The 17,882-nt window shown below is 31.5% G+C and overlaps 1 protein-coding gene across 3 annotated transcripts in view; it reads left to right on the forward strand.

The window, feature by feature from the left end:
- The window catches only part of LOC143252913 (cAMP-dependent protein kinase inhibitor gamma-like), a 74,530-nt gene that overhangs the window by 13,874 nt on the left and 42,774 nt on the right, over positions 1-17,882 (forward strand). The window contains exon 1 of one of the 3 annotated variants that reach the window (XM_076505760.1): positions 6,523-6,579. The exons of the other annotated variants lie outside the window; for them this stretch is intronic. The gene's annotated coding sequence lies outside the window, so the exon portion shown is untranslated. Of the gene's footprint in view, positions 1-6,522; positions 6,580-17,882 lie in introns of those variants that run through there. 3 annotated transcript variants of the gene reach the window in all.

The raw sequence follows: 17,882 nt of genomic DNA on the forward strand, positions 1-17,882 counted from the left end.
AACAGGAAGAGCAGGATATAAAATTGAATTTATTAGCAAAATTTAAAATTAAGGTTAGAAACTTATATTATATTATAACATGAATAAATTATCATACAATTTACAGGAATGAACAAAATAACCTGAATATGATTTTTATGTTCTTTGAAATTGCCTTATGGACACTGATATGTGTCTTTATTACATGGATGCATTTATTTAAACTAAAGGTTCATTTGACAGTTACATTAAAATTGACTTAAGAATATTTTAAATAATTTTCTTTATTTCTACTGATAAAAAATGAAGATAGAGTGATAAAATTTAAATGGATATATAAACAAATTCATTTCTAATTCAAACATATATTTACAAATAATATCTTCCATACGAATTCAGTCTGATACTTCTCAGTTTTAGACGTTTATTATTATATATCTCCTTAAAATGTGCCTAATTTTTCAAATAACTATTTTAAAAAGTTGACGTTCACAGTTTATAAACCATTTATCGAATTATAACATGTTAAACCTAAATTGAAAAGCCGATTTCAGACAACGTCCTTAAAATTTTACTATAATCAAACTTTACAGAATAATTTTTACTGATAACTTCGAACATGATTAAAATATTTTATGTAATTTAAATTAAAATATTCTAACAAAAATTATGTTAATAAAAACAAGTGAAAAGCACTAATTATCCAAATATTTTAAATTTAGACCAAAAAAGTAATCGTTATATAGCTTTATGAAGCATAATAATCAAAGCACAGTGGAGGGTTATTTTTTAAAGTACAGCTGTTATGGCAGATTCTCGACTTTTAGCATATTAGGAATGTATCACCTCCATCACTTCAGCTGATATCGTGAAAATGATTCTCCTTGTATGTATTTTGCAATAACATTGAAATTTGAAATTCAATTCATTTGCTTATATTTATAGATCATATTGATTGAAAGAATACAGCGCAAAAAGGACTTATAAACATGATATGTTCTAAATGTCACTTCTAGCAGTGGCAATAGATTTAAGAAACACTGAATAAGAAATGACTGCTAAGAGGGTTAAAATATTTAACTTTGGTTTAATTTAATTACATACTAAAAAATATAGATTAGAAACACTGTTTTAAGATGGTGTTGTCTCATGAATATTGCTCTTTTGATATATTTGTTATCCATGTATTTAGTTTGAGTTATAGTGCAAAATAAAATTTACCAGAATGTGTAACAAAAAAGGTTGAAAAACCGTAGTAGGGACCAGATCTTTATCAGTAAACGTGTAATCTAATTTTACTTGTTAGAAGCTATCTAGGTTTGCATTATTTAAATGTTTCTACTTTCTTAAACAACAATATTTGAATTTTTTATAGCAATGCAATTTAATCATATCTTCATTTCTCCAGAAAAATATGAAAATACTGTAAATCAATGTCAAGATAAATATATCTTCCTAATACTGTAAGTAAACACGAAAATTCATAAAAAGTTCAATACTAAAATTTGCAGTACGAAACTGAAAACCATAAGTTTAGAACAAATATAACACGTTTCAAGCATACGAATAGCTCGCAATCTCTATTTTTAGTATACCACCACTTCTGAATAAATATTTGTTTTAAATAAAAGAGACTGTTGAACGGATGTTTCATACAGCCTAAAAATATATGCACACTCATGCATAGTGTTTTGTACAAACAGTTTAACATGCATATGAAGCGAAATAATGATTTTTCTCAGCAATTAGATTAACTGTCATTAGAGACCGACCAGTAAATGTATGTGAATTATAATCGCAAAAAAATATTATAAACAACATAAAATCGAACCAGTTATTAGTGAGCAGATAGAGTTTGAAAATACTAGTATTATATATAAAATACGAATAATTATGATTGTTCAGTATGTATACGTAATGTTTAGAAGATCGTAATAATAAAGAACATCAATTCCACTTGTCAAGAATTAATACGTTTATGATTACAAGTCGGGAAGTGCACTTCTCTGGTATAAATAACAATTAAAAGTAAAATAAGAATGGCATATTCTGCCCAAATATTGGGGAAATTTGTTCTCGCATGACTGGTATCAATATTTCTCCTGATAGCAACTCTTGTTTTACATTTCAATTTTACATTTTTTTTAATATCCTATGATTTTTACATTTCATTGTATTTTCTAACCAAAAATGGTCTATTGTTTATATGCTTAATCATTATGTGCATTTTAATTCAATATTTAACTTTCACAGCAAAGCGATACTACCAAATTTGTATATTGGCTAAAGAACAAAAAGTTGTGATATTTTTTGCCGTGTCGGTTTATGTTGTCTAACTACAAACTTACTTTGTAATAAAAAGGTGGATAAACTTTAGGAATAACCTTCTCTGTCTCATTAATGTTAATTACTTTTAGACAACTTGAACTTCAGTTACTGTATTTATGATCTCAGCCACAATCTTTTTTCAAAACAGACTCATTTGTATATGTGTTTATTTTGTTATAACAAAACCACATCGGACTATCTGCTGTGGCAATTGAACCCCTGACTTTAGCGTTGTAAATTCATAGACTTGCTGCTCTCCCAGCGGGGAACACAGATTCAAGAAGCGATAGAGACATTTTCAAGGCAAATGCAGAGTTGCAGGACCTTAATGTCAGAAATCGTTCCTGGTTTGGTTTGGTTTGAATTTCACGCAAAACAACACGAGGGCTGTCTGCGCTAGCCATCCCTAATTTAGCAGTGTAAGACTAGATGGAAGACAGATAGTCATCACCACCCATCGCCAACTCTCGAACTACTATTTTACCAACGAATAGTGGGATTGACCGTTACATTATAACGCCCCCACAGCTGAAAGGGCGAGCATGTTTGATGTGACGGGGATGCGAACCCGCGACCCTCAGATTATAAGTCGAGTGCCTCAACCACCTGGCCATGCAGGGCCAAATCGTTCCCGACATTCACGTGACATTAACATAAAATTCATTTCCAGTATCTTGTAGATTACCTAATAACCAAAGTTAATCAACGTTGTCCATCCAGCAACAAAATCATCTGTGAATAATTATAATTCATACTTTCGAGTTAACGTCACAGGGAAAGGAGGGTATAAAATTTCTAATACTATCTTTTATAGCGTACGATTATTATTATATCTTTCTAGCAATGTGCATTGATAACAAAATTCGTAACAATTGCTTAAAAGAGTTGTCAATAGAAATAAATAATAGGTACAATTATAAACCTTATTCACAATGCCAAGTTTAAGATCTTAGACTCTTTTTAACGTAAAAACATCTTAATTGATAAATTTATAAATAATTTCACTAATAAGTATCTTTGGAAATATGCAGATGTTAACGTAAAGTTTATTTTGAGAAAAGCTGTCCATATGAACTTGTTTTTCCCTACGTGTACGGGTTTTCGTGAAAAATTCGATATTGATTAATCGCACATCCAATTATTTTGAAATCAGTCAAACAAGCATTACTAGCTAACAACAATGAACTCTTTACTCGTAACCTGTTTTAATACATCCGTACCATCTAAAAGTATGATTTTATTGCTATAAGTCATAATATCGGCCATCAAAGTAATTCTTGATCTACTAATACAGTAGGAACATCGAGTAGTTTATTTTTGGACTTAGAAGCTTCAGTAATATAGATTTCCAACAACAACGGTGCGATTAACATCTCTTGAAGGAAAACATCTGATAAGGGTTTAATCACATTCACCTCATGCAAATAGATAAATGAAAGGAAGATCGGCCAAAGAAATGGAAAGAATTAATTTTCATTCAAAACTGTGTTCATCCATGAAGTCTTCAAATATTTTTAGAACAGTTTTATCCTGAAATCTAGAAGATACTTTAGATTTTATATTTATTGGATTCATTACACGATTATTTCGAAAGTCATAACTGTTTTTATAAAACACTTCCATAATATATGATAAAAAAGACAAACCGTATTCACAACAAATTACCTGTTTCTAAATACTAGAAGATCATTGAGGAACGTTTTTAACAGGTAATTCTTGATAACTTCATAGTAATATAAGTGTAAAGAAATGTTAAATGAATGTCTGTCGGTGTTTGGGTAAGAAAAGTTCATACCCTGGAGGGTCAGGTTTTCTGTGACCTCTTCCCCGTACTTATGTTCTTGACGGATTGGTATTTATAACTATAGAACTGGATATTATTTTGATCCTTTTCAGGACAATCTCCATGTATTGTGGCTCGTATACAATGATTATTTTATTCTATCAGCAGAATGTCAAGTTTGTTGGTGGAATTTTTTTTATTGTTTAATACATATATATATGTATATATATTTTTATTATTTTTTATTATTATTTAAAATTTATATATTTTTTTTCTTTTTTATTTATTTTTATATTTAAAATATAAGTTAACTGGGGAGAGATATTTAGGACTAGCTTCATCATGTATGAGGTATCTGTCTAGTTCGCATAGTAATTCGTTTTTCATCCAATTCTTATTAAAGTACATTATTGTAATATGTAGGAGTCTATCTGGTATGGTTGGTATGTTCGAGTATTTGTGAATGAACTGAGATGATATAGTTCTTGGAACTGTGTACGCAGTTGTGAGAAGTGTGTTTTGGATTGTTTGTAGTTTGGTTTTAATTATTTTATTGCTTACAGTTATTCATGCTGGAGGTACATAATCTATTACAGGTTTAATATATGTTTTATAGATTTTTTAGTATGTTATCTGTAGATACTCCACTGTTTTTACCAGTTAGACTCCTTGCATAGTTAGTTCTTTGCCAGACTTTATTTTTAATTTCGTTCACATGATTGATCCAAGTTAGTTTTGAATCATAGGTCAGACCTAAAAATTTTGCCGATGGGGCAATCTGGAGTAGTGTGCTATTCATATATAATTTTGTGGCACTTTTCCAGACTGCCACATCATCTACGAACTGTGAAGAAAATCCATGATTTGGATCCCACAGTGGCATATTGTTTACATACATGATGAAGAGTATAGGGCTAACCACCCCTCCCTGAGGGTCACCAGCTTCAGGAGTAAAGTATTCGGAAAATGTTCCTTCAACATTTACTCTACAGTTTCTATTTTTCAAAACGTTAGATAACCAGCGAATAATTCCTCGCGGTAGTTCCATTTCATTCATTCGGAACCTCAGACCATGGTGCCATACAGTGTTGAATGCTTTCTCGATATCAAGAAAGCAAGCGACAGTACATTCTTTTTTATTGAAGCTATCTATTATGGTTTCGGTTAATCTGATTAGGTGGTCTGTCGTTTGTCTAAATTTCCTGAATCCATTTTGTTCTTTTGGTAATTTTGATGTTATCTCCAAGAATGTGAAGAGTCTATTACTGATTATTCTTTCAAGAATTTTGCCTACACAGCTGGTCAGGCTGATTGGTTGATAGCTATTAGATTTATTTGCTGGCTTTTCTTCCTTATGGAACATTAATATATTTGCAAGCTTCGAAGAAACTGGGATGTATCCTGAGGATAGAGATAAGTTAAAAAGTAAATTTAGGTTGTCAAACAATTTCGGAGTGCACTTTTTTAGAAGGATAGCTTGTATTTTATCTTCACCTGGTGCTTTGTTTTTTATTGCTTCGAGTAGTTCGTGAAGGGATATTTCATTTGTTAGTAACGTGCTTGTATAATCTGTGTCGGAACTTGTATTTGTATCAGTTATGTTTATTGGAAAAATTGGTTCAAATTGATGTTTATTGTTTAATATGTGATTAGTGACTTTATTGTAGAAATATGTATCCATATCTGGATCAGTGTGAGTTTTAAAAGTATTTTGAAGTTGATCTTTGAAAGCTTCGGCTATTTCTTTATTTGTGTGTGCTATAGTATTATTGTGTTCAAGTGGAGGATATTTCTTTGTGTCTGTATTTTCATTTGTGAGTCTTTTAAGATGTGACCAGAATTTTTTCGAGTCAGTTTTATCATTTAGTTGAGAGCAGTAATTGTCCCATTTATCTTGTTTTTGTTGTTTTATTTGTGTTCTGATGTGATTTCTAATGTTGTTTATTTGCGTTTTGGTTTCTCTGTTTGTTGTTATCATGTACTGTCTTCTTAATTGTCTTCGTTTTTTGATTAGATTGATTATTTCTGTGGTGGGTTTCCATGTGTTGTTTGTTGTTTTATGGTGTTGTTTTGATATTGTTAACTTGGCTGCTTTCTGAAGGCACTCCGTAATTGTTTGACAGTAGTTATCCATTTCAATATGTGTTTTAACTTCTTTTATAACTTTATTAGGTAACAGGTTGTCTAATTCCTGTTTGTAATTTTGCCAATCTGCTTTTCTGTAATTAAATTTTTCTTTCCTAAATGTTATATTTTTATGGGGGGGGGCGAGAAGTGGAAGGTTATCACTGTCGACATCTTTTCCCACTTGATATTTTATTATTTTCTGGCACAGATTATATGTACCCACACACAGGTCTAGTGTGTCACTGGAGTTAGTGGCATACGCTGTATGTGTAGGGGTGGTATCATTTAATAAAACTATATTGTTATCATCTATGAATTGTAATAGACTTCTACCATTGTAGTTTGAGCATCGGCATCCAAAGGTAACATTTTTACTATTTAAGTCACCCATAACTATGGAGTTCTGGTTGTTGGAAAAGATGTTGCTGAATAATGCTATATCTATTTGTTTATTAGGTGAGCAGTAAATTCCTGCTACAGTTACTTTTGTTTTATTTCTTTGCAGGATATCGACAGTAACATGTTTGTTGTTACTGCTCAATTTAATTTCTATTATTGAAAGCTCCATTTTGTAGAGCAGCATAATGCCTCTATTTTCTTCATTCTTATTTATTCTGTCTTTCCTTATTGTTGAATAATTTGGTATTTTAAATATATTGTTATTGTATATCAGAGTTTCGCTTACTATTATAATGTGGGGGGTTAGTTTCTTGTATTAGGTCTTCGATCTCATGTTTCTTGGAAGCTATTGCACCTTAGATGTTGATATATACTACTGTGAACATTGTGCTGTGAGCATGTAACCAGTAAGTGTTGATATTATGTAGGGTATGCGTGGTGTGATGTGTTTTTTGGAGATATTAATCAGTAATTCGTAGCAGTTAGTTGTTTGGTTTGGTTTTGTGTATTCTGTTACAAATTCTGTAAATATGTTTTTGATTATGGTTGTGAAAAGGCTTGTTTTATCTGGTGTGTTAGTATTCGTTTCTTGTATGGTGGTGCTGTTTTCTTGTGACTTTTATGTTTGTGTTAAGGTGTTCTTATCCTGAGTTCTGTTCTTGCTGTTTGTGGGGTTCTTTTCCTTTTAACATTTCTGCATATGTGGTTTTAGTTGTTTTATTAAATTCTGTTGATATGTCTGTTTTTTGGTTGTCTGTTTGTATTTGGCTGATTTTGTTCTGATGATGGTGTTCTTATCTGATAAATACGTTGTTTTATTTGTTTGTATTTATCACATCCTTTATAATTGGCTGTGTGGGTTTGACCACAGTTACAACATTTGGGTGTTTCTTTATCTTTTTTACACTGGTTGATATGGTGTTCTCCGCCACAGCCGCAGCACCTCGGTGTTGTTAAGCAGGCTGCAGAAACATGTCCATATCTTTGGCAATTGTAACATTGTGTTACTGCTATTGCCGGAGTTTTAAGCTGTTCTAGTTGGTATTTTTTATACCAAAGCGTTATTCCATTATTTATTAGTTTTAGTATGTTGTAACTGTCGTCTATGTCTATACGTATAAGATTAGTGGGTGCCTGTGTTTTCTTTGAGATTATTCGCTGTTATTATTATGTGGAATAACGTGTTCGTCTGAAGCTTGTATAATTGATTCAAGGTTAATGGTCTGGTGAACCCCTCTTACTACAATGGTTTTAGGCTGCGGCTTACTTCCTGGTAGGTGGATTTTAATTTTTCCTGGTTTGAAAGCATCTGCTGGCCACTCCTTTACTAATCTGTTCAGGTCAGCAGCGACTTGTCCTTGAACAAGGACACCGCCTCTGGGCAGACGCTTGATATTAACAATACTTACGTGCGGCTTGCAGCGTTTAACCTCTGTCGCAAGTAGGGGTTGGTTGTACTGGCCTGAAATACCTTCTATAATGATTGATAATTGTGGTGGTTTCGTTTTTTATGCCCTATTGTTACTTATTTTTTGTTCTCTCTGTAATGTTTTTTTTTTCTTTTGATGTGACTGTAATAAAGCCTTCTTGATCTTCGGTGTCTGGCTCACTGTCTGTGGTATTTTTCACAATATTATTTTGAGTGTTTTCGGTAGATCTGTCAACATCCACGGCGTTTGTTTTTACTTCTATTTCTTTTACATTGTTAGTTATTTTATTGTTAATGTTACTTGCAGGAGAAGCTACCTCTACCTCGGTATTAGTAACAACAACTGCTTCTTCTTCATTTTCCGTAGAGTTAATTAGTTTAATAATTTTTCTTTTGACTTTTCTTCTTTTTCTTACATTATTTTCGTTTGTTTTTTTGCCATACTAAGTTACTTTTTAGCTATAGTACATAGCGCTAATAATGGTGAATTAGTTAAATTACTCTTCGATTTGCCACCAACAAGACTTGACTTGACTTGTTTTCTGTATACCCTGATCGGTATCGGCACTTTTTTCGTCTGCCATAGTTTGTACTGGTCTGATTGTAATCTCCAGGTGAGATCTTGAACGCGGTTACCCGCTCTGCTGTCAGTGATTTCTTCAGGTGGTCGCCGCTGCAGTAGTAGTCTTTGTAGTCAATCGCACTGGTAATGTATTATATATTTTTTCAGCTGTATTAGTTGGGGAAGCCTATCTATTCAAACTTTCCTTTTTTGCGTTGAGAGAACACGTCTGTATCTTTCTCACTCTCGCCAACAAAAACCGAAATGTTAAATAAAAACTAGGAAGTTGTTGTTTTGAATTAAGAACAAGCTACTCAATTGGCTATCTGTGCTCTGCCCACCACGGATATAGAAATCCGGTTTTTAGCGTTGTAAGTCAGCAGACGTACCATTGAGCCACTGGGGGGCCTAATCTTAGATCTTCTGAGCTCAGGAGAACGAAAGTAATAAATGTTCATTAAGAGTGAGTCACTCTTTACTCGACAAATTAGGAAGTAACTAGAGTGCAAAAAGTCAAGAAACAAGGTAGGAATGGGCAAGATAACATTAAAACGCTCTGTGATTTTCGACGTGGTGACTCAAGGTGACTATTGTTGCACCTATTCCTTTGTGTGCTTTTTTGCAGCTTGATAACTGTTCAAAGTAAATGAAAGGTGTATATAGCTAAATTTATCTGTTGTAAACTTTGTTTCTGCAAGCAAATACAGCTACATGTACGTAATCAAATTACGTTAGCGTACAGAAATGCATGACATCATAAGAGAAGGGTAGGGCATTTGATGTTGTAAATGAAAGAGGATACTACAATAGTCATACTTTGCTTATGGAAAACATTATAATTACGTGACTAGTAAGGGGTGGGACAAAAGAATAGTATCAAATCCGCTGACTTTTGAAATTTTTTAAATTTGTTGACTATTTAGAAAAAACTAGCTACTGATAAAACTGATATAAGTCTAAAATTAGGTCAATGTTTAAAATAAAATACGAATTAGGAAATTAGGAATGGGCAGAAGAATGCCCAAAAACACTCTGAGTCAAAAACACCAAATGTTGTAAAGTTAACATGCCCGTTTGTTTCCTCACTTTGCGACTCTCCCATTTCTGCTTAACTTAATTTTCATATATAAATTTTTTACATTTTTATAGCTGTTTTGTATTAGGTAACAAGAGTGAGTGGACTCTAGGCATATTCTTGTAGCTTTTAAAAGCTATTTCTCGACCTTTTCAGGTTATCAACATAAGATTTTCTCTTTAGTGTCCTGTTTATAGTACAATCTTATGTGTCAGTTAGTCACATTTAGTTTGAAAACAATGTAAAGGTAAATCATACAACTTATTCTTCTTTTTAGTCCAGAGTACTTTAAGAAATTTATATCGGCCTTTGGCTGCGGTAATGTTCATTCTCACGTCTTAAGTACCGACTACGATGAGAGAATTGGTTTGTCCAATACAGAACCCTCGATATCAGATGTATAGAATTGGAACTGTTTAGATCGCATTTAGAATCTAAATTTAGAAAGCTTACGCAATTCACGTTTTCTTTTCTTTCTTTTTTAAATTTAGCTGGTACAACTGCAGGTTAATCACGTAGCACGTGCGCATAATCAATAATGCACCCGTGCGTATTGTTATTTGGTAAATGACAGAGGGTGCTCATAGTCATGTAATATGGCTATTAAGGTATTGTTGGCTCGTTAGTAGTGTTATAAATAGGTTGTTCTTATTACTTGTTATTACCAAGGTTATAAGCAAAACTAAGAAAAACGTTTTTAGCTAATGTGGCATAATTCAGTCACATGCATTTAGATTTACATGAAATGACGGCAGGAGATAACTGTATTTTCAATAACGTTAGTCAGTCAGTTAGATTGACAAATTTGTGGTTTCGAGAAATTTGTTTCGAAAGTACTTTGGAAGCTTGTTCTCCTATAGTTGGTCTATATACAACTCAACAGGGTGTGTAAAGTACTATAAAAGTTTGGAAGCTTGTTCTCCTATAGTTGGTCTATATACAACTCAACAGGGTGTGTAAAGTACTATAAAAGTTTGGAAGCTTGTTCTCCTATAGTTGGTCTATATACAACTCAACAGGGTGTGTAAAGTACTATAAAAGTTTTGTTTAAATACTGTTTGCAGTGTGTTTTAGATTTTAACATATATTACACATCTGTTTCATTTCTACTATAAGTACTACCGTACCTATCACAAGAACTAATATTTTTTTCTTCAGGTTACTTTACTATCTTAATGATTGAAAGTTAATTTCAAGAAATCACCAACAGACTTTCTAACCTTTCATTATTGATCATTATCGTAACTCCAATATGTTTATTTTAACCTTGGAAAGCTTGTGATATGAAATCTCACGGTAAAATGCAACACCTTAGCTTCGAAAAAGAAATGTTTCGAAAAGTTATTATAGGTCAGATCACTCAGTGAAATAGCTTCATTGAACCATGAATTAAGACATATTGAAGCAGTTTAAAATATGCTTTTCTAGATATCATTCGCAGTCAGTTCCGAAATTAATAGTGATTATGAAAGCAGATACTGCTATTTGGTTACTAATTGTTAAAAACAACAAACCAATCTAGCATTTAAATTAAAATTATTCAAATACAGCCTGTTATATATAGTTATATAAGTAATAAATCTTTCAAATAACGTTTTTAGTATACATTGTTGTTCCAGCTAGCCTATATGGATATTATGTATGCAGAAAAACTACAAGTGGATGATGTAAGAAAATGTAAGATGTTAAACTTGTAATATTTCTTTAAGAAAAGATATTTTAAACGTGAAACAAACATAACTTTCTGGTAACATTTTGTAAGTAAATTCTACGCAATATTTTGCCAGCTCACCAGCTCTTTTCTTTTATCTTAGGATAAAATAAACTTTATGACCATATTAGTAATAGTAAAGTCATATTGACCATACCGTATTTAGTAATGAATTAGTTTAGTAAGTGTACTGAAGAAAATCACTTCTTTAAGAATTTGTAAGTTTGTCACTTATGAGATGGTCCTCTTCTGTTTTGATGTAATTACTACTTTGCATTTCCTGAAGCTTATTATATGTGTTCTCGCCTCGTGTTCATTATATAACTTGATGACATAAACGCGCTGATGGCGTAGAATTAACTACACAAATAGTCGTTATTTTCTGGAAAAGAATAACAAAACTAATTTACCGCACATGCTAAATCTCGGTTATGTTCTGTAGCTCTTGTATATTAGAACATTTTATTTTCATGGAATTAAGTTTATATTTTAAAGTTTCAGTTTTGGAAGTCTGAATAAGTGCACTTTCATATAAATTAAATGTTTAAACAACCATTAGACTACAAAATGCCAAAGAAAAAAAAAAGAATGTTTTTTTTTAATTTTGCGCAAACCTATACGAGGGCTATCTATGCTAGCCGTTCCTAATTTAGGGAGTGTAAGACTAGAAGAAAAGCAGCTAGTCATCACCGCCCACCGCCAACTCTTGGGCTACTCTTTTATTTACCAACGAATAGTGGCATTGACTATCACATTATAACGTCCTCACGGCAGCAATGGCGATCATGTTTGATGCGAAGAGGATTCGAACCCGCGACTCTCAGATTACGAGCTGTCTTTAACCACCTGGTCATGCCGGGCCTTACAAAAACAAAACTGATGAACGCTAAATAAGAAATGGAAATGGAAGTTCATGTAATATTAATCGGCTTTAATTTAATGTCGCTAATGTTACATTTGTTTCCTCCAGATTTATAAGGCTGCAATAAGAGTTTCATTCTAGGCAATGAACACCCATGGACAACCCATTCTGTATTTTACACATAATGTCAACCATCTAATGTTCAGGTGAAAAACATAAGTTTTATTTCTATAGAAATGACGTTTGATATACACTGAGAACGTTATAAAATAAGCAAAACAAATAATGGTGATACAGTTCCTATAAGATAATGTTCATAAACTGTTAACATAGTTTTTTTTTACATCAAACAACAAATAATGATAATATACTTCCTATAAGATCATATTCAATAACTCTTAACAGAGTTTTTAAATTAAACAACAAATAGCGATAATAATTATATACCATTAACACGGTTTTTTCATTAAACGACAAATAAAGATGATATAGTTTTACAGTGAAAAAATATTCGCGGGTGTAAACCTCATTTTTTCCTTCTAATGCACAATTGAAGCTGTCCTCACAAGGTTATACATTATTATTTCTCTATACTCTTTTGTTGCTACTATCATCCGCCTCTTGAAAGTTATAAAAAATAACAAAAAGATGTGATATTTAAAACCAATAACATTATCCCAGTTTTATCTCAAATTTAGCTTAAATACAATTTCCAAGTGTTACGTTTCAGATATTTCTAGATTATTTAAGATATGTTCTGCTGAAACCAACAACAAAAGACATTTGCTAAGAAATGCTTATGACCACAAACAAAACGTTTAATTTTCAAAGATTCTGTTTTCCAAATGAATAACACGTGCATTTGTGTTTTACCAAAGTGTGTGAAATATTCCTAGGGCTCATCTTTACTTTGCGTCTGGTTAGGTTTAAATTTCGTTGGATTTGAAAATGACCAGACTTTATGTTGCTGTTAAGATAATGTATTTACTTTACTTCATATCGGAAAAGTTAAATATTGATCCCACAGTGATAAATTATATCTATTTTCACAATGAACTAAGCATAAACTGAATATAAAAAAAAAAACTCTTCGAATGTTGTGATTTGACAGCTTTTACGATTAGTATATTGGTTCTAGATGAAATATTCACTGAACATCAACATCAAAGGCTGACTCTGAGCTTTGTGTACTTTATTGCTTATACTGAGTAATTATTTTCTGTTTCAGGAAAGCATGTTGTATTGAAAAAATACCATTAGTAATTATAACATGCTAGACTTTGAAATAATTTAGTAATTAAACACGACTAGAAAAGATTTATGTACAGTTTCCTTTCCCATTTAATATCTTTATGTGGTCGTAGAAAACACGAGCCAAATCAGTAAATAACTTAGTTGTGTAGGTAATACACATATCAATCTAAAAGCGCAATTATTGTGAATCATTCACACAAAATCGTTTACTATAATAAAATGTTTATATACCCTTAACAGAGGTTTTTACATTAACTCAATTGATTAGTTAATTTTAAGAAGTAACTACTTTAAGAGGTTAATGGAGATTGTTTCAACGCAAAGTTACACAAAGAGTTATTTTCTCTGTCCACTATGGGAAATTGAACCTGTAATATTAGTTTCGTAAATCCGGAAACTTACCACTGTCCTATCAAATGACTAGTTTTAAGAAATAAAGTAATTCAAAATATTTTTATTCGATGTTTTTGTTTGCTTATAGTTAAGCACAAAGCCATCTGTGCTATGTCCACTAAAGATATCGAAACGCAGTTTCTAGCGTTCTAAGTAGTTAAGAAGCGACCCTGGACACGGAATCAAACATGACCCAGTTTTTGACAAGATCAACAGATTCAACAAGATATAGAAACTGAAATTGCTATATCTGAAGAATTACATATTAAAGAAGTTATACTAGGTACAAAAATTTGTGAATCTTATTTGTAAATAGTGGTCGTTTTAAATGACGAGTTTAAGACTGAAAACAGAAAGTAATAACTTAGAAAATAATTTCCTATTGTACCATCAAATATTGAGAATTTCATGAATGTACATTTAGCTTTATGTATCGTTATGTAAAGTGCAAGAATAGAGATAAATCTAATCACGTTGGTGATTTCTAACACTGTTTTACTTAAATTTACAGGAGTGCACTTATAAACTTATTTATTGTAAAGGATAGATATGTCTTTTCTTGTAGACTATATCTTTTGTCGTGAGATATCAAAACTAACAAGTATGTTACTATATTGAAAAACAATTATTTTAATATTCATAGTACGTATTTTTTCCAATAATAGATGGAGTGATTTAGTTATGTAAAATTGTAAAATGCATGAATAACTAAATTTGTTTTACTGGCTCTGTGACATACAAAATCAGTTCTTCATTTTCAAAGATAGAATATAGTAAACATACAGTTTGGTTTGGTTGTGAACATATTGGATTTATAAACTATGAAAGAAAATATATATGTATTTACTTGTCTTTTATCGCAAGAAACAACAAACTGAAAAACTTTGTCAATAACTTTTTTATTCTTATCATAATTATTTTACAGATTTAGTTTGTTTTCGAAATATTAAAAAGTATTATACATGCACATTATTTTGATAAAACAATGCTTGGTGAGTTATTTAAACGGCAAATATTGAAGTTCTAGATCCGAAACAGAAGATAATTTCCTAATGTAAATCAAATATGTAGAATTTCACGAAAATATTTAACGTTTTGTATTGTTATGCATGAATAGATATATTTGGTTTACTGATTTTAAGCTCACTGATGTACAAATATTTGTTCTTCGTTATCATAGCTAGTTTATTTTGGCTGTTAAGTATATCCTTCAATAATAAACAGTAAAAATTTTGGATTTATAAAATTTGAAAGAAAAATACATTTATTTTATTGTAAACAACAGATTGAAATATTTTGTGAAGAACTTTGTAACTCTTATCGTAGTTAGTTTACAGATTTTTTTTTGTTCTTTAAAGGTACAAAAGACACACATTATTCTGATAAAGTTGTTCAGTATCCCAAAAGGTTACATAGACAATTAGTTATAAAAGCAAATATATACAACTAATGAACTACTATTTAAAAGATCAATGTTGGGAGCATGCCCTCTGGTGCTGATAACCTAATAATATTATGTCACATAGCATTGCGCCCACAGAAAAGAGCCCCAGTGCTAATCTAGTTTGCTTGCCCTAGCCAGTAAATATTTATCTATCTGTATGTTCTTTCACTTTATACTTTGGCTGCTCGAAATCAACCGTCTTTAACCCGAATAACAAAAAACTAAAAACGATCCACTTATACTCTTAGGTGAAGCTGTAGTAAAAATATTTTGCATGAGCGTGTGTAAAAAATTTTGATTAAATAAATAACTTTATACTTGTGCCTCATACTTAGATCATATTTGACTCCTAATTATAGGTTGTAAATGTCTATCGGTGTACCAAATTAAAAAAAAAATCCATATTGTTGAGTATGTTTTTGAAAGAATAAAGACACCCGATAGTGTGTCTTGATGTTGGACTTCAGAAAGTTGTGTAAGTGTTTGTTTGTTTTTTGAATTTCGCACAAAGCTATTCGAGAGCTATCTGTGCTAGCCGTCCCTAATTTAGTAGTGTAAGACTAGAGGGAAGGCAGCTAGTCATCACCACCCACCGCCAACCCTTGGGCTACTCTTTTACCAACGAATAGCGGGATTGACCGTCACCTTATAACGCCCCCACGGCTGAAAGGGCGAGCATGTTTGGCGCGACCAATGAAAAGAAAAGTGTTATGCTTTATGAAAACCTAATAAGTAGAGAAAGTGTCAGGAAAAATTGACCATTATGAAATCTGGGATTAAGGTTAGGAATGTAAATAAATCAATCTAAACCCCTCTGTTTTTTGAAGAAGGAAAATGGGAATGAATAACCGTAGAAAATACTCTTTTAACTTGAATCAAATGTACATAAAAAAGTGAGATTGAATGACTATTCCATACCATAATGCCCTCAGATACACACTTGTTATAAAGCTTTCTGTCTCAATGATTTAATATCAGTCTTATGGCAAACTATCTCTTTGTAGTGCAGCATATGCTATTATTCTGCCGAAATACTTACATACGATAAAATATTTTCACAATACTTAATCATTAATACATGTATTCTTAATTACATTGTATTATATTATTAAAAAATGCTATATAGTAAGTATGCTTTATTATAAAACTTAGAATTTATTTCAAGAACGTCTATATAGTAATTTTCGATGTGTTTTCTAATGATTTTCAGGCCTGAAAATCGTAATTTATTTTGGTATCACTTTCCACATAATCAACATACAAGTTTGAAATATCAGTAATTTTAATGTTGATAAAAATACTTAATTATTAGCGCATGACATATCATTCAGTTGCTGCTTATTTGCTTCAAATTTATTCGTTTGAATACAAAAATGTGACGTTTCTGCTTACTCATTTGTGTTTAAATAAAATTCTTCTAATCAGTTTCCTAATTCCTTTTACTCCTGCACCAACTGACTTTTTTGAGGGTGAGGAGGTGGGGAGAGTTCTACGTAATAATAGTGTAATTTAACAAAACGGAATAGTCGCATAAATATCAATATAAACCATAGACTTATCTGTTTATGTTTTAATAAGATGGGTACACTTGTTTTTTGTAAGCAAAGTTCTGTAACGTTAGGCGTAGTTGTTTTTAGCCTTAGCCTCTTGTCAGGTTTAACACTCATACTGCTTGTATTCTGACTTCCAGGCTGCAAATGATAAAACTTCCGTCTTGCGCAGCTACAGAAAACGAACTACTTTGTCTACAAGTCCTGGATACTCTCCAGCTCTCTGAATTCAGAACTATAATAGCAGACTTTTAAGCTCTGACATTAACGTTATGCCACAATAAAACTCTTAACAAGCGCTCTCTCTTTCGTAAGCAAATTGGCAGGCAGGTCATTATATTATAATACACAGAAGCGCGAAGTAGGGAACACATAAGTTATAATGCGACCAACCAGTGATTCGCAAAATGCAGTCCGAGAACCTTTATATGAAATAAAATAAAATATCATATAATACGTTTATGTTGTTTTTGCATAAACAGTTGATTTTTACAAGATATATCAAATAAGGAATAAATCTGTAGTAATGTACGAATTACCTTTGATAATGATAGAGCATTGAGAAACTTTTAAAAACTTATCTGTTAGAACTACCTGAACCAATTCAAAATGTTTAGAAAAATCAAAAGTAATTTAGTGTATTTCCAACTTAAAACATTTCCTTCTCTTGTACTTCTTGGTATAAGATCGATTCACTTGTTACTTTATGAGTTATCTTTGTATAATTTATTTTCCATATAATACACATCGTAATTATGTGCTACTTAAAAGTGTTATTAGTGAAGTGATAATAATGTTATAAGATAGATAACAGTGAAAAAATTAATAAACACGTGTATTTCAAACTCTGCTGCACTTCACAATTTTCATGACAATATGTTTGTTTAAGTGAATTCGTGACAATTAACCATAAAGAAACTTTCACGAATGATAAAAATATTAAATGACATTGACACACGAATCCCAGAAAAGTCGTCTTCCGCAAA

Source organism: Tachypleus tridentatus, chromosome 6, assembly GCF_004210375.1.
Source record: "Tachypleus tridentatus isolate NWPU-2018 chromosome 6, ASM421037v1, whole genome shotgun sequence".
NCBI classification, from domain to species: Eukaryota; Metazoa; Arthropoda; class Merostomata; order Xiphosura; family Limulidae; genus Tachypleus; species Tachypleus tridentatus.